Below are 21,819 nucleotides of genomic sequence, written 5' to 3'. Positions count from 1 at the left end.
GCAAGACTAAATGAAACGTCTGAGGTGGGCTGCCTCCTCCCTCGGGAGTCTGCAAATTCCTGCTGTCTTTGGGAGCAGACCTTTCTTTCTCCAGAGACAGCCCAGGTGGAGGGGCAGCTCTGGTTCTTGAAAGGTTCTATGATTTCTCTCCCGGCAACACCGCCCTGTCAGGCTGCACAGAGCTCAGTCTTCCACAGTGTGAGGGGGGCAGATCAGAAGCCCTGCCAGAAGGGTCCTGCTCCGCTTGCTTTTGGCCACTTGCGGGGAGATGTCTGTGTTCTTCTCTCCCACCGAGGGCTCAGCTCCTCCCACAAGTGAGCCCAGACACCAGGGAGAAGGACAGCTCTGCTTGTGATCGCCGTGTGTCCTGGGAAGGGCCGAAGTGAATTCTGAGCCCCAGCCAGAGGTCTGATAGAGGTCCCACTGTCTCCTGTCAGAAACGTCTTTACCAGCCAGCCACGTCTGCATACTGGCCCAGAGGGTGGGCAGGATAGGGGAACTTTTACTTTATAGTTTATACTACACTGTACTGGTGGGATTGTTGATTTGGTTTATTAGCATGTTACATTTACAATACCCTAATTTAATTTTAAAATAAAGAACTGTAGGGGCGCTTGGGTGGCTCAGTCGGTTGGGCGTCTGACTTCTGCTCAGGTCATGATCTCACGGTCTGTGAGTTTGAGCCCCGCGTCAGGCTCTGTGCTGATGACTCAGAGCCTGGAGCCTGTTTCAGATTCTGTGTCTCCCTCTCTCTCTGACCTTCCCCCATTCATGCTCTGTCTCTCTCTGTCTCAAAAAAAAATGAATAAACGTTAAAAAAATTTTTTTTTAAATAAAGAACCGTATAATGCAGTTTAGAAATATTTTAATTCAAAATGGTATTTAAAATTGTTTTTTTTTTAATGCTTATTTATTTTTGAGAGAGAGAGGGAGAGAGAGTGGGAGCAGGGGATGGGCAGAGAGAGAGGGAGACACAGAATCTGAAGCAGGCTCCAGGTTCTGTGCTGACAGCTCATGGGGCTCGAACCCACGAACCATGAGATCATGACTTGAGCCGAAGTCGGAGGCTTAACTGACCGAGCCACCCAGCTGTCCCTCAAAACAGTACTTTAAAAAAGGCTCCTGGTACCTAACAGGATTTTTACTGTTTCTTTTTTTACTGGAGATTTACTGTTACAGGTGTTAACGGAATATGGCATAACTTTCTTTGTTTTTATTCTTTGACAAGTTTAGGGATAAACCTGCAAAGAGTTAAAATAAATGTGCTATCAGCAAGGGAAAAAAAGGGAAGAAAGAAAAGAAGGAAGGAAGAAAAGAAAAGAGGAAAACAAAGGCAGTAAGTTGTGTCTTTTCTGGAGGTAACCACCACGAGGGAGAAGTGCAGGATTCCAACTCGGGGGCCTGGGTTCGCACCCCACTTTGGGGTTTGCACCCTGTTCCTGGGTTTGTGCCCCATTCTGTAAGGCTCCCTGTGTGACACACCACAAAGAAGTTCAATTCTCTGAGGTCCAGTGCCCTCGTTTGTAAACAGGGATCATTCTGCTACCTTATGGTATTGTGCAGTTCAAAGAACACCGTGACTATAAGCCACTTTTTATGGCAAAGTGTGATACAAGCGTGAGGAATTTTCATTGCCGTCCTCTTGGAGGGACCTGAAGGGCAGGCTTGGGTTGGGTCTCAGGAGAGTTGGAGTGTGGCTGAGGCAGCTTCGGGCCACATGGCGGCTGAGTCTTCTCAGGCCTTCTCTAGTTCCTTCCAGGGAGGCTGTTTCCCTCTAACTTCTTGAGGATGGAGACCCAGTATTTCCCCAGGATCTGCACTACAGCAGGCCACACCCTGGCCTGGGGTGGCCCCACCACGAACTGTCCCCGTGGGAGGCGTGTCTGGCCACGATCCAACCCTGTCCCCTGCCCTTGTGTGTCGGTGGTGCTTACATAACTTATAGAGGACGTTCTCAGCCACTTTCTTTCCTGATGCCCATAACGACTCAGGTAGGCAGGCAGGGAAGCATCGGTAACTCAATTTTTAGATGAGAGATCTGCGGATGAAAGAGGAGAATGGAGTAGAAAGGAAGCCTGCTGACAAGGGTTTAGTACCTACTGTATGCAAGGCAAAGTGCTGGGCGCTCCAAATGCAGGCATCTCCTGGGGGCGGAGTAAGTAATGGGCAGATCTGGGACTGCAGTCCAGATTCTGAGTGTGCTGTAACACAGAATGTCACAGGACAGAGGGATTAGGGGCAAGGGATACTAGGGGTCTAGTGGGTAGACAGGCAACAGAAGGGCTGCTGGGGGTGGGGAGGGGAGGTGGGCAGCAAGCAAGTAAGAGGTTGTGGGTGGGGTTGGGGCCATAGTTCCCAGTATGTGGCAGTCATCAAAGTGCCCAAATAAATAAAGGTTTGCAATTACAGAGATTCGTGGGTTTGGGAATCACCCAGCAGCAGGGCCCAGATGTTAATTAAGCCTAAGATAGGTTATTATCTCCCTCCATTGGACTGAACAGAGGGAAACTGATGCAGATGGCAGGTTGGGGACTTGCCCATGTGGCTGTTATGTGTTATTATTTCTGGTTTTTAAGAGGCACCCAACCCGGGGCTTTGGGGCACAGCTGATGGGGAAGGCCACTTTTAAGTGCTAGTCACTGAGGACATTTCCCACACCTCCCTCACAGTTAAAGAAGGGCCTGGCCAGGCACTCAGCATTTGCCCCATGGCTTTCTGGAGCCACCTGACTTGTGTTCCCACACTGGGGCCGCCCCAGATCCAGAGAACAGAGTGTGAGGTGCAGAGTGTAGAAACCCTGAAGCCTGTTCCATTCTGAACGTCTCAGTGCAGTTAGGCAGGGGAGGTATTAAAATATTTAACAACAGGTGTGGCAAATTCACCCACACATCTGAATGGACATTAGCCATAGCACTGACCTAGCACAAATCCCGGGGTGGGGGGCCCTGTTGGGCCAGGTGTTCACTCTTTGATTGCTAGGTCTTGGACAGGTGTGTGTTTCAGGGGGGTGTCCAGAGGAAGAGCCTAGGTGGCCAGGGTGACACGAGAAGGAATGCCACAGGGAAGCTGGGTTCAGTGACTGCTTACTAACAGATGAGGAAGCAATTCAACATTTCACCAATCTGTATGGCTGGATTAGCAGAATGTCAATCACGAGAAGAGCACTTTTTGAAAAATTTGTAAATTGATTTACAAATATCAAAGCTTTTACAATAACAACAATATTTCATTATTAATAATGATATTTAGTACCTTCACAGAGGCACCATTGGGCTTTGTTGTTATGCCTATTTTTTTTTTAAGTTTACTTATTTATTTTGAGAGAGTAAGCAAGGAACCCTGATGTGGGGCTCGATCTCATGAACCGCGAGATCATGACCTGAGCTGAAATCAAGAGTTGGATACTCTACTGACTGAACCACCCAGGTGCCCCTATGCTGCCTATTTTCTAACGGGCTGACTTCCTAATACCAAGAGGATGTTTCTGATTTGCTAGTCCGTGGACTGGGGGCCTCATCTAACTCTTGCTTCTGGGGTGGTGGGAGAAGGGTCACTCTTTTGTACCCAGTATCTTCTACCAGTAGGGGTTTTTACGCTGTTGCAAGATAAGACAGTCACCTGTATGTGGGTCATCTGGCCATCTGTTCCTGTCTATCTTTGATGATCAAGCAACTGTACATTGATGAAAAAGTGAGCTGCTTAGAATTCAACTTTTTTTTCTGAATGTCAGTTGGAATGACTGTAACAGAAACTATACACCCAATATCATGTGCGGAGTGGTGGGGGATTCCAGCGGGAGGGCCTGGGTGGCCAGGTCACTCAAGAAGGGATACCCCAGGGTTGCCTGGGTAGCTCAGTTGGTTAAGTGGCCTGGTCTTGATTTCGGCTCAGGTCATGATCTCATGGTTGGTGAGTTTGAGCCCTGTGCTGACAGTGTAGAGTCTGCTTGGGATTCTCTCCCTCTCTATCCCCGCCTACCCTGCTCATGCTCTCTCTATATCTTTCTCAAAGACAAACAACAAACAAGCAAGCAAACAAACAAATAAATAGATACTTTCAAAAAAGGAAGGAATATCCCAGGGAGGCTTGGGTTACTAACAAGAGCTTCTCTGCCAATCTACAAAGCAAAATTAAAGGGAGTGTCATTCTTTGGTTGGCAGCTTGGGATAGTGGTCAGCAAGAATTTTCAGGCAAAGGCTGGGGAGTGACATGGTATCATTCATGTTGTCCCTGGCTTAAGCCACTCCAGGATTACTAATTCTCAAGGACACTATAAAGATTTCCCAATTAGACTCTTATTGTGCTTGGAGACCTGGGGATGAAGGGCATGTTGCTGGGCAGAGTGTGGCCATGATCTTGAAGATCAAAGTGGGACCTGGCTTACTTCTGAACTTTGACCTTGCTTCCAAAGGGCTGAATCATAACAGCACCACTCATAATAATGATCATGATGGAAAGAGGGTGTTCTGGAATACTAGAGTGACCTCATTATGCTCTACCTGGGAAAGGCAAACAGGCATGAGTTACTTTAATTCTGTTCAGCAGCTCTGTTCAAAGCCTGGCTGAACATTCAGGACAAGCCTTAGAATAAACAGGCATGCCTGGATTCTAATGGCCAGTCCTTTGTGTAGATCTTGGGGAATAAAAATGCACTAACGAACCGGCTTAGTCTGCAGTGTCTGTCATAGCTCACCCAGCAGATGTCTCACCTCTGTGTTTGTCCAGCGATGTGAAGAGTCCCCACCTAGGGGACTTTAATGTATTCTTGTGTTTTTCCTACATTAACATCTCCATGATGACTACAATCATGTTGAAATTTAGTTAAATCACCCAGGAATGTTTATAGAGGACTTTTAGCACAGGGGTGCCTGGGTGGCTCAGTTGGTTGAGCGTCTGACTCTTCATTTCAGGTCATGATCTCACAGTTTGAGAGTTTGAGCCCCACATTGGGCTCTGTGCTGACATCTCGGGGCCTGCCTGGGATTCTCTCTCGTCTCTCTCTGCCCCTCCTCTGCTCGCACATGCTTTTCCTTTCTCAAGATAGATAAGTAAATTAAAAAAAATAATTAAATCTCATAAATAACAACTAATAGTTATAGTTACAGTGGTATTTTTATATCTATTATCTCATCTGTTCTTCAACAGCCTTCTGAGATGGGTAGGTATTATTACTCCCATTTTGAAGATAAGAAAATTAAGGCACAGAGAGGGGGAACTGGCTTAGAATCACAGTGTCACTCACATGGCTGGCCCATTCATCCTGGTGCAGGCAGGAGGCTCACTTCCTTGCTGGGGCGCCTCTCGGCAGCTGCTGGAGCATCCTCATGATGCAGCAGCCAACTTCCTCCTGAGTGAGTGGTCCAGAGAGGTCGAAGCAGAAGCTCCAACATCTTTTATGACTTAGCTTCAGAAGTCATCATCATTTTCAAAGTATCCTAGTGGTTACACAAGTCAGTCTCATTCAGTGTGGGAGAGGGCAACGCAAGAGGCAGGGATCATTGGCGACCATCTTGGATGTTGGCTACCATAGGACCCAATGCAAGAAATGAGTTAAACCCATGAGACTCTTGAAGTCCAAGGACACGGTTCTGCCATTTGGTAGATAGGGATCCCAGTAAAGGCTCAGCTTCTTCATCTATTAGGGGAACTATAATTTCTGCCTGGGTTGCCATAATGGCTTGTGATGAGGACCAAAGCAAAGAACAATACAGTTATTAGTTGCAGTGATTGGTGATTGTTCCTGCTAATTGATGGCTATTCAGCAAAGCATAGGGGGTGGAGGGGGGGAGGGGGGGAGGGGGCAGCTGCAGTGTGGTGGGTATCAGTTTGCAGTCCAGAGTGAGGCTTTCTGGGTTCGAAACTCAGCTCCACTGCCCACCAATGGGACAGATACGGACTCCCCGTGGGCTTTGTTGCCTCACCTACTCCCAGGGGAATGACTGAGCGTACCCATTTCACAGGGTTGTTGAGAATTAAATTAGCTAATTCAGGTGAAGCATTTAGAACAGTGCCTTCGGACATTTGGTCACTGCATGATATAAATACTGGCTTTGGCTACTTGGCCACAAAGTCTGAAAACATAGATTCTATTTTATCATGCATTATACTATAGTATCAATCAATAGCATTATAATATAACATCAACCATTGATGATACATTTGCCTGTGTTTCCAGACTTGGGGGCCAACCTATAGTCTGTCCTCTGATGCTGATTGCCCAGGCGGCTTACTCTGTCCTTTAGTTGTGCCTGTAATCCAGCTGGATGATCTGGGATAAGATTCTAATCTCTCTTTAAACAGGAGAAGGCCTTCATTATACTTACGAATATGGGCCCCACCTCCAAGCTTCTCCAGACGTGGTGTATTGTTAACGCGGCTCTCGAGTGTGTTGCTCACCCCAGTGGGGCCTTTTATCACAAAGCACGCAGGGAGGAACAGGTGCCCTGTGCTATTAAGTTGGTTTTGCAAACCACAATGGCCAGCCACCTAATGGCATAAAGATACGCCTTAGTTCGAAGGAGGCGGGGTACCAGACATCACATGCAAAGGGTTCTGAGCAACCTGGAAGAGGGCCTTGGGAAAGGAATGTCCCAGAGAGGGAAGGTTTGGAGTTGCAGAGGTGTACCCCATGTTCATAAGGCTGAACATATAAAACTCTGAGCCTAGAAGCTGGTCTCTTTGATGGTGGTTAACTTGTGTTATAAAATGCCTCTTTGCAAATAATTTGCCAGTTTCTGTAAATACCCGGCTCTCTGGTTTGTTTAAAACTTTTTTGTTTTGTTTTGTTTTTTTAATGGTTATTTCTTTATTTTGAGAGACAGAGAAAGAGCGGGGGAAGGGAGAGAGGGAGGGAGGGAGAGAATCCCAAACAGGCTCCATGCTGCCAGTGCAGGGCCTGACTTGGGGCTTGAACTCACAAACCGTGAGATCATGACCTGAACTGAAATCAAGAGTCAGAGGCTCAACCAACTGAGCCACCCAGATGCCCCTATTTTCTTTTTATAAGGATTTGAGTCACATCTTTCTGGGGAACATCTCAGCACCTAGAAGGGCTTTCCCAGAACGTGTTCTTGAAACACTAATCTATGGGATGTTCCTGGATGTTACGTTAAAAATGGTTTGAGTGATCAAATGAGCTCGGGCAACACTGGATTAAGCGCAGTTAAACAGGTTTCCTTCTTGCAGGACTTCTCAGAACCTTTAATATGCTAATATGTCTGTCTTCTGAATTTCTGGGAGGGTGCTGAAATCTGTAGTTTCCCCCACATTTATTTGTTCATAAGCCCTTTTTATGGGAAGGGCAATATATTTCAGAGGAAGACTGCACTAGAATATAGATAAAGGAAAACGTATACCTAATAATTGAAATGTGTACTGTTTTATCTACTTGGCACATTCACTTATTTCGGGTAACACCATACCCCTATTCTGAGAACTGCTCCCAACAACATTCACATGGCTCCCATGGTTTCCATGGTTTCTTACATGTCCTCCCCCCATCCCCCCTCCCCCTCCTCCCCCCCCCCCCGGGCCACAAGTGACACACCTTCTAGCTATAGGAGTGAGCCCCAGACCCCAGCTAGGCCACGAAGCCCCCTCTCTGGAATTTTTGGATTTGGGACCAATAATTCTTTCTCCGGCGGCTGAGGCTGTAAGACATAAGATGAGAGAGCTGTTAGTTGGTGCACATTCTGCCATCTGCCGAAAGCCATTCTGCAGCGAGTTTTCATCGTACTGGCAGGAGGAGAGAAAACTGTAATGGGAGATGGACAGGAGATTAACTTCTTGGGTCTACTTGTTTTAGATTCCTCATTCCATTCCCACTTTTCTGCATTTGGCTAATCTACATCAGGACTCCTCAAATGTAATCATGCTATGGTTTGTGGACCAGTTCTGTTTCCCAAACTACGTGTTACATGTCTACAGTGAGGTAAATTCAGAAACTGAGCACTTAGGAACTTTTGTAGTAATTGGCACTGACAAGAGACATCAAGTGGCATTTCATTTTTCTAGTAATTCATATTAATTTAATTTACCCAAGTATTGATCTACAATGGCTTTTCGTAATAACAACAACAATAATAAACCCAGTCCTTAAGCACAGATACTTTGAACAATCCTGTTTTATGAGCTATTCCAGCAGAGCTACTGCATACGGTTGTGTAGGCAGTGCACTGTACAATTCTAGCAAGTGCCATTCACATAGGTGACAAAATGAATGATTCCCCATGGCCTGATTTTTAGTGTACAACCTGCCCAACAGTACACACAGCCCCTTGGCTTTAGTCTCCTCCAATAAATTCTTTTTTGTTTTGCTTAAGTTAACCAGAGTCTTTTTATTGTTGTTGTTGCTTTCAAACTAAAGAAATTTAAATAGTACCTCTTCTACTGTCCCAGTGGGCTCTTTCAACTGTCTACTATATATAAGAGACCTGGTTCTGGAGTATAACTTTCCCACAGTATGATTCATCCATTTTGCTGTCTTGTTGGTTCTCATGGAAGGAAGCAGCTTAATACACACCGCTTGGGAGGATGCCCAACGTTCTTTTCCACCAAACCTGCCAGCATTTAAAGGTTCCCTTTCCTTCCACATCTGAGCCCCAGTGTAAGGAGAGCTCACAATGAATTGACTGGGTAAAGGCAGGCTAGCTGGGCATTCTGAACACTGTCAGTGGGGCTGTAATATAGTTGTCTTTCTAGAACAGTTTTGTAATATCTATCAAAAGCTTTAAAAATGCCCTTTGGCCTTCTAAGAATTAGATTTCTAAGATTCTTAGAATCTTAAGGATCTAAAAGTCCATCAAATATTTATCTCTGAAGATGCCCATTGTGTTTTTAATTGTGAAAACGGAAATTAGGAATAACCTGAGTATCCAATATAAAGGAGTGACTAGGTAGATAATAAAACACTATGTAAAATATCAAATAACCTGAATAAATTAAAATTATGTTTATAATGTATTAACGATATGGAAATTTATATTAGGTGAAAAATCAGAGTACAATAGAATATACAGGCAAGGGGACAATACTTAGAAAAAAACAAGACACATAGGCTAAAATGTTAATAGTGAATGTGTCTGATGAGTGAAATTTTACGATTAGTGTAAAAATATTTTTCTAAAAATTTTAAAATTTATGCCAAGAGTACATATTACTTTGTCAGTCAGGGAAAATGAAGTTAAATATTTAAAAGGGAAAAAGTGGGGTGCCTGGGTGGCTCAGTCGGTTGGGCGTCCGACTTCGGCTCAGGTCACGATCTCACAGTCTGTGAGTTCGAGCCCTGCGTCGGACTCTGTGCTGACAGCTCAGAGCCTAGAGCCTGCTTCGGATTCTGTGTCTCCCTCTCTCTCTACACCTCCCCCATTCGTGCTCTGTCTCTCTGTCTCTGTCTCTCTCTTTCTCAAATATAAATAAACATTAAAAAAAATAGGGGAGCTGTTTTAGGTTGGGCCCCAAAACACAGATGGGGGTGCTGCAGGCTTCAATCTGAGTTGAGCAGCTTGACTTCCTCAGCTCCTCAAGATCATCTGGGCTGGAGGCCCTGGCCCAGATGACCTGTACACACAGCCCACCTGGCTCAGAGTGGACACTCCAATGTACTGAGTGCTTATGTCCAGCAGTTTCTGCTGGAGTAGGTAGTATTTCTGGATCCCAGCCTCGGTTCCAGGAGTTCCAGAGGGCCCTTGGTTCCTGATCTTATCCTGTCTGGAAAAATACCGGTGACAGCAAGGAACAGGCAAAAGAGGCTGAAAAGAAGTGAAGGATGTACATTCCCCGGCCGCATCCACTCCTAGGACAAACCCACACAGATGCACGAATACTCATTCTGCCATTGTTTGCAACAGTAACAAATTGGAACAAACTGGGGGAAAAGGTGGAAAAATTGCCTGTCCATCAAAGGGATACATAAATTATAGTATTTTCATACAATGAGATACTGTATAGCATCAAAATAAATGAATTAACATGAACATAGAGGAATCCCTAGTGTTAGCAAAAAATAAAGCAAGTAGCAGTTTGATTTAATCTCTATTAATATTTATTTTAAAACCATATTTCATATAGTACTTATCTATTTAGTTTTTTTCTTTAAAATTTATTATCACAATCTATTAATATTATATAGGTTTTATTAAGTTTATAGCATGATTCCAGTAAGATTAAGTTAAAAGTACGTGAAAACGTCGCTGATTATTTATGGATGTCTACATGTGGTAAAAGGAAAAGTCACGGATGTGAATAATCAACATCAAATTCCCAAGAGTGGTTTCCCTTGGGATCAACAGAAGGGAAAAGAAATCAGGGAGTGGTACACGGAGGCTTCAAAGGTATTTTCGACGTTTTGTTTAAAAAAATAATAAAAAAAAATACATCCAGGGGCGCCTGGGTGGCTCAGTCAGCTCAGCTCAGCTCAGGTCATGACCTCACAAGTTTGTGAGTTCCAGCCCCAGGTCTGGCTCTGCACAGACAGTGAGAAGCCTGCTTGGAATTCTCTCTCCCTCTCTCTCTGCCCCTACCCCACTCGTGCTCTAAATAAAAAATACATCTGAAGTAAGTATGGAAAAGAATGTTAGGATTTGACAAAGCCTGGTGGTGGGCACAAGTTATATTCTTCACTATACTCTTGTGCCTTTTGGGAAGAGTTCATTTAAAAAATAATAACGTGGGGCGTCTGGGTGGCACAGTCGGTTAAGCATCCGACTTCAGCCAGGTCACGATCTTGCGGTCCGTGAGTTCGAGCCCCGCATCAGGCTCTGGGCTGATGGCTCAGAGCCTGGAGCCTGTTTCCAATTCTGTGTCTCCCTCTCTCTCTGCCCCTCGCCCGTTCATGCTCTGTCTCTCTCTGTCCCAAAAATAAATAAAAACGTTGAAAAAAAAATTTTTTTAAATAAAAAAAAAAAATAATAACGTAACAAATAGAAAGTAGGTCACTGACGCAGGATGCTCCGAGTGAGGCAGGGGGAGGTGACCATGGAGAGACGGGCTGGTGTGCCCTGGGTTGCGATGTGGTCACACCCGCTGCGTGCCCTCGGTGGGGGGGGGGGGGGGGGGGCTGGACGCCGCCCTGCGTGGTGCACACTCCCTGCCCCGCCCACCAACCCATGTGGCGCCTATTTCTCCTTGTTTCCAAGTCCTATCTGGCAGCTTCGCCGCCGCGCTGCTTGCTGGGAATTGCAGGTCTCGGCAGCGAGATTCAGCTCCTGACGACCTTCGCACAGGTGTATTTCTGGCCGTGTGCACCTCCTTGGGTGGCTCCGGCCTTTGTAGTTCTGGGTCTTGTGCAAGAACAGCACAAGTTCACGCCCACCTCCTGCCAAGGGGCAAGGGAATCTCGGAGGCCTGGAGATCCTGATTATTTTATCTAACTTAGGCATTCCCAGGTATTTGGGTCTTCAGTGTTTTGGTTTCGTGTACTTATTGATCTGTCTGTCTCATCTTCTTTATTCCTCGGGACATGAGTCCAGTCCGGGTCGGTGCCAACATTCCAAGAAAATCCAAACTGGGTTGGGTCTTCTCACCAGTGCTCCTGTCAGGTCTTGGAATCAGGACACCTGCTCTGGGATCCCAGCTCAGCCAGCCAGCCGCCAGATGCCTTTAGGCAAACCTTGTCACCTCTCTGGGCCTCCCTTTCTTCCTCTGGTAAATGGGGCAGGGATGCCTGCCTCACAGGGTTGGCATGATGTCACGATTGCATAATGTCTCGCTTGTCAAGGTTCCAAGCACAGCGTCTACACAAGACACAACACATTAATTTAACTTTTCCTAAGGTCAAATTTAGCAATTAATGTTGGCGGGCCTTTCAGATTCAGATCCTTTCTTCCTTCCCACCAAGCTACTTCCCTTCTTCCTTCCTCTGTTCGCTTCTTCCCCAAACTCCCTTCCCCCAGGTTAGCTCTGGCCACTCAGGCTGGGACAAAACAGCCTAAGCCCCAGCGTCTAGCTCTGCATAAGACTTTCCAACAGCAGCTCTTGACCTTGTAGAACATTTGAACCCCCTAGGGAGCTAAAAAAAAAGACCCAAGTCCCCCAAACACTCCCCCACCCCTCTTTGCCCCAGGCCACAGCCTGCCCCCACAGAATGTGATTCAGTTGGTCGGGGGTGGGGGCCGGTGCACCAGGCACTGTATTTTCTTTACCTCACCACACCCACCCCAGGCAGTGGATCCTAAGGTCCATTTTAAGACTAATCCCTGTAAGCACCACAACCTTCTCTTGAGCTCCTTCCTTCCTTGGGGTGTTTCCCTGTCATCATAACAGTGGGAAGCAATGACCATACGTTCATTTTTTCCATTTACCAGGTTCTTTCTTGGAAAACATCTAATAACTTACAGGTCCTTCACAGAGTCCTTCCTTAACTTCGACTCGTGTGGTAGGCAGAACAGAAAACACCCCCAAGGTGCCCGGGGGGGAGGGGGGCAAACTGAAGTTTCCTCTGAGACCTGATACGTGCTTCTGTTCTGTCTTTTCTGGGGCCCAGCTACCGTTCTGGCCATAGGGCTCACTTTTCCTTTGCCACAGATCTGAAATAAACAGCTGACGGCAGAGCCAGCTGAGTAAAGCCGACAGTGAAGAATCTGTGTTTAGGGAATGTTTCTACTTACTTTTGGCTCACGTACTCTTAAGACACTGGTGGCGTTTGCTCAGTGCTCGCTATGTGCTGGGCACTTTGCTATGTTCACTATCACATTATTTCCACACAACTCTATGAAGCAGGCATTGTCATCCTCCTTTTATAGATGAGCAAATAGGCTTCGAGGAGTTACGTGTCTCCCTGCTTCCCCAAAACGGATCTAAGATTTGAACTGAGGCAGTCCAACTCCAGAGCCCGCATCCTTGTTTTTGATTCTTCACTGCTGTCCATCTTCCATCCCTGGTCTGCCAGCTGCCTTTCTGAGCATGGAGCTGGTGCGACTTGGGGGTGAGAATAAGTTAACGTCTCCGGGCTGCTCTTCCCGCTCCCCTGATGTTCCAGAGCCAATGATCATGGGCCTCATTTCACAGAAGGAAGCACATAATGGCTGTGACATCTCCAAGGCGACAGCTCAAATGACAGGAAGAAATGGGGGTGGGAGTAGTGAATTCCCAAACCCAGACCTCTAGGTCAGCACAGGGACCTTGGGGACTGTTGGCATTTTATAAATGCCTTTCATTCCGCAAAGCCTAACCCCGTTTAATTTTGCAAATTACACCTGGGGCTGGTGGCTGAAGAGCAATATAGACAATAGACCTGGCCTGACTCAGGTTTTGCAGAAGGTTGCTGGTGAAGTAGAAGCAAATAGTGTTAAATGATTATCTCACAGGAATTCCTACCAATTCTGACCATCCGCCTGTGCTCCTTTCCAGCTTCCTGGGGCCACCTAAATGAATAGTTACAATGTTATATTTGAACAATAAAAGGACTTTGCAGTTTAGTTCCTCTGTGCGTGTGCGTGTGCGAGAGAGAAAGAGAGAGAGAGAGAGAGAGAGAGAGAGAGAGAGAGAGAGAGAGAGATTTTGTCAAGCTTCATTAGGACAAAAAAAATGAGTTGGTTACACTGTAAATATTACATGTTTGCTCTTTCTAAACAGGCGGGTAACTAGCAAAATGGCTAAAAATTGGAAAAAAAACCTGAAAAAAACACAAGCATAATCCTTGCCTTTTTTGTCTGTCTTAAAAACATTTAAAAGGCCAACCTAATTAACCAAATTGTTTTCTTTTGCTATGCACAGATGGTTTCCTTTCCAATATTCTAGAGAAGGATTAATTACCTAACTAGATTTACAGGTAGACTGAGATAAAACGTTTCTCCTGCCTGCCTCCTAGGGATGAAAATACCCACAAGTAGTTTATGAGGTGTACTAGGTTCAGTAGTGGGTCCCCCAAATCCATGTCTTCCTGGAACCTGGGAATGTGACCTCATTTGCAAATAGGGTCGGGGTGCCCGGGTGGCTCAGTCAGTTAGGCTTCTGACTTCAGCGTAGGTCATGATCTCACAGTTTGTGGGTTCGAGCCTCTTGTTGGGCTCTGTGCTGACAGCTCAGAGCCTGGAGCTGCTTCAGATTCTGTGTCTCCCTCTCTCTCTGCCCCTCCCTTGCTCACGCTCAGTTTGTCTCAAAAATAAAAAAAAAAAATAAATGAAATAATAATTTCATTTATTTCATTCAAAAATAATAAAAAAAATAAATGAAAAAAAAAAAGAGAAAATAGCATCTTTGCAGATGTAGTTAGTTAAGATGAGGTCACATTGGATGAGGGTGGGCCCCAAATCCAAGGACTGCTGTCCTTACAAGAAGGTCATGTGAAGACAGCCCCACAGAGAGAAAAGGGCCCCTGATGGGGGGTGGGGGTGCACGGCTGTGAGCCAGAGAGCCTGGACTGAGCAACCTCAGAAACTGGGGGAGACAAGCGTTCTCCCCTAGAGACTTTGGGTCAGTGTGGCCCTGCTGACACCTTGTTCCTAGACTTCTAGCGTATGAGAGAAAAACTATGAGAGAATCAATTTGTTGGCTTATGCCGCCCAGTTTATGGTACTTTGTTACAGCAGCCCTGCCAAAGTAAACTAAGGGCATTTGCGGTGGAATCTGGACGGACACTCCTGCTACCTTCTTCAGAGCCCCTTGCACTGAGGGCTTGATGTGGGTAGAGTGAGCTCCACACAGTCTCCCCTGTCATCACGTGGTGAGAAAAAGGAACCCAAACAGAATGGGAGCGTTCTTGGAAGTCAGAACAGGCAACATCCACGAAGGCTTTTCTCTTGTTGCCTGATTACTGTATTCACTGCTAACTCGAGGCCAAAAAAATACCACTTTTATTGGGGAAAAATGAGGCTCTACCTAGAGAACAGAGCTGACTGAATCCAGCAGCAGTAGGAGGTCTGCTTCAGGCATGGTCAGGTATTTATGGAGTGGTAAGAAAGGACACCTGCCTGCTTCCGTGTAGGCACCCGGGCACATGAGAAGCACCCGGGGGCTTTTAAAATCCTGATGCCTTGCTCCCACCCCAGAGATTCTGATTTAGGTAGTACGGGGTGCTGCCAGGCATTAGGATTTTTTAAAGCTTCCCTGGGTGATTCTGATGTGCAGTTTGGGTTGAGAAGCACTAGTAAAAGTTACCTGGAGATTCCAGATGATTGTTTTACTGTGTGATTACTTTAAATTAAGGAAAATTAGTAAAAACATTATATATTAAAGAGAGAAAGGGGCTCCTGGGTGGCTCAGTCGGTTGAGCGTCCGACTTCGTCTCAGGTCATGATCTCGCTGTCCATGAGTTCGAGCCCCGCGTCTGGCTCTGTGCTGACAGCTCAGAGCCTGGAGCCTGCTTCGCATTCTGTGTCTCCCTCTCTCTCTCTGCTCCTCCCCCGCTCATGCTCTATCTCTCTCTGTCTCTTAATAATAAATAAAATGTTAAAAAAAATTATATTCTTGGGGCGTCTTGGTGGCTCAGTCAGTTAAGCGTCCGACTTTGGCTCAGGTCATGACCTCACGGTTTGTGAGTTCGAGCCCTGCATTGGGCTCTGTGCTGACAGCTCAGAGCCTGGAGCCTGCTTCAGATTCTGTGTCTCCCTCTCTTTCTGCCCCTCCCCACTTGCCCTCTCTCTCCCTCTCTCAATAATAAGTTCAAAAAAATTTTCTTAATTTAAAAAAAGAGAGAAAATAAGTTAAACAAAAAGGTGACACTTAGGATGCCATCAAACTCTGTAGTAAAGTCTTCAAATACGTAGAGAATACAACAGCTATTTTGGAAAGAATGGTCCTACAGGTGCAGCTCTGAGGTCAGTGGAGTGGGTTTGAGGCATTTTGTTTGCGGGAGCCCTCAGCATAATGCCTGGCACAAAGACGCCTTCAAGAAACATTGGCCAATGAGGTCTGTTTAAGTAAATGAGAAAACCGTGGTTCAGATTTCCCTTGGCAGCTTCTTTTCTTCTCCAAAGAAATCTGGATCACCCAACTTATCCCCTAAAGCCTTCTTAATTCCTAAGAAGGCAAACCCAATTCTTTAAATTAAAAAGTTAATTACCATTTATTGAAGTTCCTGTCTTCATTTTAGGTGGGTTAACTGGTGATTCGGGAGAGTTGGGTGCTCTCACGTGGTATGTGAGCACATCATAAACACTGACTGATCCATATATATGGTATATGGAGGCCCATTTTAAGGGACTTTAAAGTTTCAGACCTTAATTAATTATAGGAGGCTATTGTTGGATCATCTTTGTGATTTAGTTGTTGCCGACTTCTTGATCAGACACACAACCTCCAGTTATTCTATTGTTATTATAAGAAAATATAACCCACTTACAATATGATTATCAGAGGGGCGCCTCGGTGGCTCAGTCGGTTAAGCGGCCGACTTCGGCTCAGGTCATGATCTCGCAGTCCATGAGTTCAAGCCCCGCGTCGGGCTCTGTGCTGACAGCTCAGAGCCCGGAGCCTGTTTCAGATTCTGTGTCTCCCTCTCTCTGACCCTCCCCCGTTCATGCTCTGTCTCCCTCTGTCTCAAAAACAAATAAATGTTAAAAAAATTAAAAAAAACCCAATATGATTATCAGAAATATACCTTGGTAGAGGGCAGGGATTGTTCATCGTCACATGAGCTATTAGATGCTATGTGGATAGTTTTGAGGGAGGGATGTGTGGAGGGTGGAAATACCCCCTATCCCGGAGGTGGCTGGGTTTTGAGCCTAACTTTCATGGCATAACATTACTGCTCTCATTTCTTTTTTTGTTTTTGAGTATGTATATGTGATTACACAAATACTTGTCAAGGACCAGACAAGAGAGGATCATTAGGTTTCAACTTGTCTGCCAAAGGTGATAGATCAATTGGTAGTGACTCCTTGGGCTACTAGGTTGAAAGTAATTCTGAAATCAAATCCACGTTGAAAGGGAAAGGGTAGCAAGATGGATTAGTAATTTCTTAGAGCACGTGAGATGAGGGAATGGATGCACGATGCCAGGCATTTGCTAAGATCCCCTTAGACCCGTTAAAAGTTTTTCCAAAAATTTGTTTGAGTATAGTTGACACACAGTGTTACATTAGTTTTAGGTGTAAAATGTAGTCATTCAACTTCTCTGTACGTTATGCTATGCTCACCACAAGCGTGGCTACCGTCTGTCACCATGGACCCTTATTACAATGTCATTGACGACATTCCTTATGCTGGACCTTTCATCCCTGTGACTTATGCATTCCATAACTGGAAGCCTATATCTCCTACTCCCCTTCACCCATTTGCTCATCCCTCCACTCCCCTCTCCTTTGACAACGATCAGTTTGCTTTCCACAGCTTTGGGTTTATTTCTGCTTTTTGTGTGTTTCTTTGTTTTGTTTTTTAGATTCCATTATGAGCATATGAGTAAAATCATCTGGTTTTTGTTAGACTCTTTTTTTGACAGACAAGCACTCTGGGTTAGCCAGTAGGCTTTATACTAGTCATAGGAAGTGCTGTTTCTTTTCTAAACAGCTGTGTGCCCATGTTGGAAATTCAGTGTGTGGTACAGAGCCTGGGGACCTTGGACTAGGAGTCCCAATTGAGAGATTCCCTAATAAAATAAAGCATTTAATTTCACTAAGGTCGCACAATCCTTTCCATCTAAGGCTGAATGATTGGTATCCATTACCAATTATTCTATTTTTTTTTAATTTTTTTTTAATGTTTATTTATTTTTGAGACAGAGAGAGACAGAGCATGAACAGGGGAGGGGCAGAGAGAGAGGGAGACACAGAATCTGAAACAGGCTCCAGGCTCTGAGCTGTCAGCACAGAGCCCGATGCGGGGCTCGAACTCACGGACCGTGAGATCATGACCTGAGCCAAAGTCGGACGCTTAACTGACCAAGCCACCCAGGTGCCCCTCTATTTTTTTCACTCATATTAAAGAGGTTTTTTTTTTGTGGATGTGTGAGGTATTTGAGTACGTAGTGCAAGAGGCCACACTCTGTTTCAGAGAACAATGGTCGAGGTCCAACCTTCATGTTTAGGCTTGTGCTCAGCCGTCCTTTAGAAAGCTGCACAGGACATGACCATTCTCCGTCCTGTTCGTCCTGTTCTTTCCCACCATTCAGCAGTGTGACGCTAATAGAGTGGATGTATTCTGTGAGAAAAGAGTCAGGATGACCATCTGACTGGGGGACCTGGGAGGACGGAGATGCCATTTTGAGATGAGGGTGACTGTACGAGGAGGGACAGATCATGAGCTCAGTTTCAGATGCCTACTAACTGTCCAAGTGGAGATGTCAGCAGCAATTGGATTTATGTGTCTGGAAATCAGAGGGGAAACATAGATCACATGTATAAATCTGGGAGTCATCAGCTTGTGGACAGAATTTAAAAGCATGGAAATGAATGAGATCACCAGGATAATAAGTGTAGATAGAGAAGGGATCCAAAGACTGAGCTTTGGGGCAACTTCAAGACAAAGAACTCCAGAAAAGAGGAGGAAGCAGCAAGGGTTGGGAAAGAGCAGGGTGTAAGGTAAGAGGAAAGCCAGCAGAGTGCCCTGGTAGCCAAGTAAAGAGCGTTGCTTTGAGGAGGAGTCATTGACTAGGTCACTGCTGAGTAAAGGTCAAGCAAGGTGGAGACTGGAGAACTGGCTACCGGGTGGGGCTGTGTGGAGGTCATTTCTTTGATGGAATTCTGGGGAGGGGTGAAAGCTCAGCTGAAACGTGTTTAATAGAGAATGGGAGGGTGGGAAGTAGAAGTGTCCAGCATTACAATGTTGTTAGGAATTTTGCCATACAGAGGAAGTGATGGGGGAAAATGAGGTTGAGCACACCTGTATTTTTCAGACGGGAGAAATAATTGCACATTTGTGTGCTAGTGTCAAAGGCCCAATCAGGAGAAGGTGTTGATGATGCAGGAGAGAGAAGGAGCATGGCTGGGGTCATGTTCTTGGGTAAGCGAGAGGGAACGGGGTTGCGTGGAGGTGTGCAGGAGCTGGTCTGTGCCTGGAGAGCACGGTTCATCCGTAAGACTGGAAGATAAAAGAAAGCATGTTGATGTGATGGGAAGTGCTTTTGGAAGATCTCAGCAGCTTACAGACCCTTCAGTGGCTCCCTGTTGTGCCTTATGTCAAAGAGTCCATAAAGCTCAGCCTAGGATACAAGGACTTAAAATATAAACACTCTGGCCCCAGGTTATATCTCCTTCCTCATCTACTCTTGATCCCTACTTGTTTTTTAAGTTTATTTATTCATTTTTGAGAAAGAGAGAGAGAAGGGGGAGAGACAGAGAGAGAAGGGAAGAGAGAGAATCCCAAGCAGGCTCTGTGCCGATAGCGTATCAGCTGACAGCTATCGGCACAGAGCCCCATGCGGGGCTCGATCTCACAAACCATGAGATCATGACCCGAGCCGAAATCAAGAGTCAGACACTTAGCCATCTGAACCACCCAGACGCCCCCAAATGTGGTTCTGTGCATACTCTACATACACTTCTTATTGAACTATAACATGTATACATATGCATGTATACATACCACAAATCACAACGTGTATGTGTAGCTCTTTGTGTTTTCAAAGTGAACACACCTGTGTCAATAAATGGTGCCTCACTGGCCCCCTGAAACTCCGCTCCTCTCCGCTGCGATTGTCATGCAGAGGTAACCGTGATCCGGGCTTCTAACATCATGGATTACTTTTGCCTGTTTCTGAACTTCGTGTAAATGGAATCAGACAGTGTGGACTCTTTCACGTCCCACTTCTTTCACCCGCTTCAGATTTCTGTGCCGCGTTCCCTTTGTTAGCATGTAGCAATACTTCGCTCGTTCCCCGTTGCTGTGTTGTATTCCACTGTGTGAAGAATAACCCACAGTTACTTCCCCATCGTGTTGTGGCTCAACGTTTGGTTTGTTGTTGGCTCCTGGCTCTGACAAACAGCCCCGTAGTGAAGGTTCCTGCACACACTGTTGAACCCGTATACACTTTTCTGCTGGACGTGTACCCGAGAGTGAGATGCTGGGTCATAGATTGAAGTGCTACGTGTATTTTGATCCTGTTACTGTTATGAAGCACGCCCAGGAGTATAATCCTAGACACTGGAACCCCACGGTCCAAGTCTCTGAGCTCCAAGGCGTCTGAGATGATTTGTCCGGCCCCTTCATTTTCATACGAGAAGCCTGACCCTCAGGCTGGGGAAGCGACGTTTGCAAAGTCACACCGCGAGGAAGTGGGTCCGTGCTCCAGGTCTCCTCATTTGGGGGCTAACGCTGGCCAAATACCTGTTAGTGTTCACACGAGGAAACTGTCCTCTCTGACCCAGGAATGGTCACACGCCGCTCCAATTTGTATGATGAGCGCTACTGTTTACGAAGTACGTGCTCACTGCCATATACCTTGTGTCATATGTTTGCACGTGTCATGTGCTTACCTTGTATTATTACCTCTAGTCCCTTTTGCACATTTATGTATTTATTTGTTTTTTCCTCTCCCTATTTTTCAGATGGAAAATGAGCTCGGAGCGGATGAGTGGCCTGCTCAGGTTTCCACAGAAGGTGGCAGAGCTAGGATTTGAACCCTGCTTGTGACTACTTGAGAGGAAAAGGGGCAAACTCCTTAGAAAGTTATCGCTGCTCCGCCACAGGTAGACCTTTCCTTACCTCACTCCCCGGGGCTCCTCCCAAGTGTGGAGAGTCCAGTTTTCTATCACAGACCATGTGACTAAAAGAAGGCAATCGCATTGCAATTTTTTGTCTACGCTGTGGCGTCTGGGTGGCTCTGTCGGTTAAACATCAGACTCTTGATTTCAGCTCAGGTCATGATCTCCCAGTTTGTGGGATTGAGCCCCGTGTCAGACTCTGTGCTGATGGCGTGGAGCTTGCTTTGGCTTCTCTCTCTGCCCCTCCCCCGTGTACTCTCTTTCTTTCTCTAGCTCAAAAATAAATAAATCAATAAACATAAAAAAAAAAACCAGAAAGAAAGCAAGAAAGCAATTCAACAAGGCAAGCACGGAAAACACCTGCAGCTTTCCCTGTAGGGGCTGATACAGAATGCATCTGCTCAGACCATCATGATGATACTCACTTCTATTCAAAAGTTGTGGATGCGGTGAACACTTGCTCCTCAAGCTCTTCCCAGAAGTCCCTAGGACAGTGACGCTTGATGTTCAGAAATTAATTGAGCCCTGAAATTTCAGGGGAGCCAGGATGAGCTTCATTATTCCATGAATCTTGGAGATATCCATCATCCATGGGCCCCCATCCCATATCCTGTATGCTATCTCAAAGAAAATAATAAAAGATAAGTGATCAGCATTAACATGCATTAGGCACTCACCCTGGGCCACGTGTGACTAGCTGCGCTCACGTGAATGACCTCATTCACTCCTCCCGACAACGTTTTGAAGGAGGTGCTGTTACTATCCCCATTTTACTGATGAGGAATCGGATGCTTCCAAAGATGAGAAAACCTGCCCCAGAGCACACAGTAGTGAATGAGTGGGGGCTTCACCTAGGGCCCCCATGGCGGCCAAGCTCTCATCTTGTTCGTGGCCCTGACGCTCAGGTGCACAAAAAGTGCTTATTTACTGACACCTCCACTTGATTAGGGTTTTGTTTTGTTTTTTTTAAGTCCTTCCTTTGGGGGTGTTCACAGTTTATCACAACCGCCACAAGCTAACCTAGTGAAGCCTGTGTTCTCGAGGACAATTGTCCCCTACCTTCCACCTTGGAGAGAAGAGGGATTTTTCTTCTCATTGAGATCTCTTTAAATAATCTGCTTAAAAAAAGAGATGGGTGGGGGAGGGAGAGAGTTGGAGAGAGTCTGGGTGTCAGAGGATCCTGGACGTGGCGGAGTGGGCAGTACAACGCGGCTGTGGGGTTGCCTTGGCTTTTAACTGGCACA

Source organism: Prionailurus bengalensis, chromosome C2 (assembly GCF_016509475.1).
Source record: "Prionailurus bengalensis isolate Pbe53 chromosome C2, Fcat_Pben_1.1_paternal_pri, whole genome shotgun sequence".
In the NCBI taxonomy this organism is placed as follows: Eukaryota; Metazoa; Chordata; class Mammalia; order Carnivora; family Felidae; genus Prionailurus; species Prionailurus bengalensis.
Note: the sequence above shows the minus strand (reverse complement) of the source record.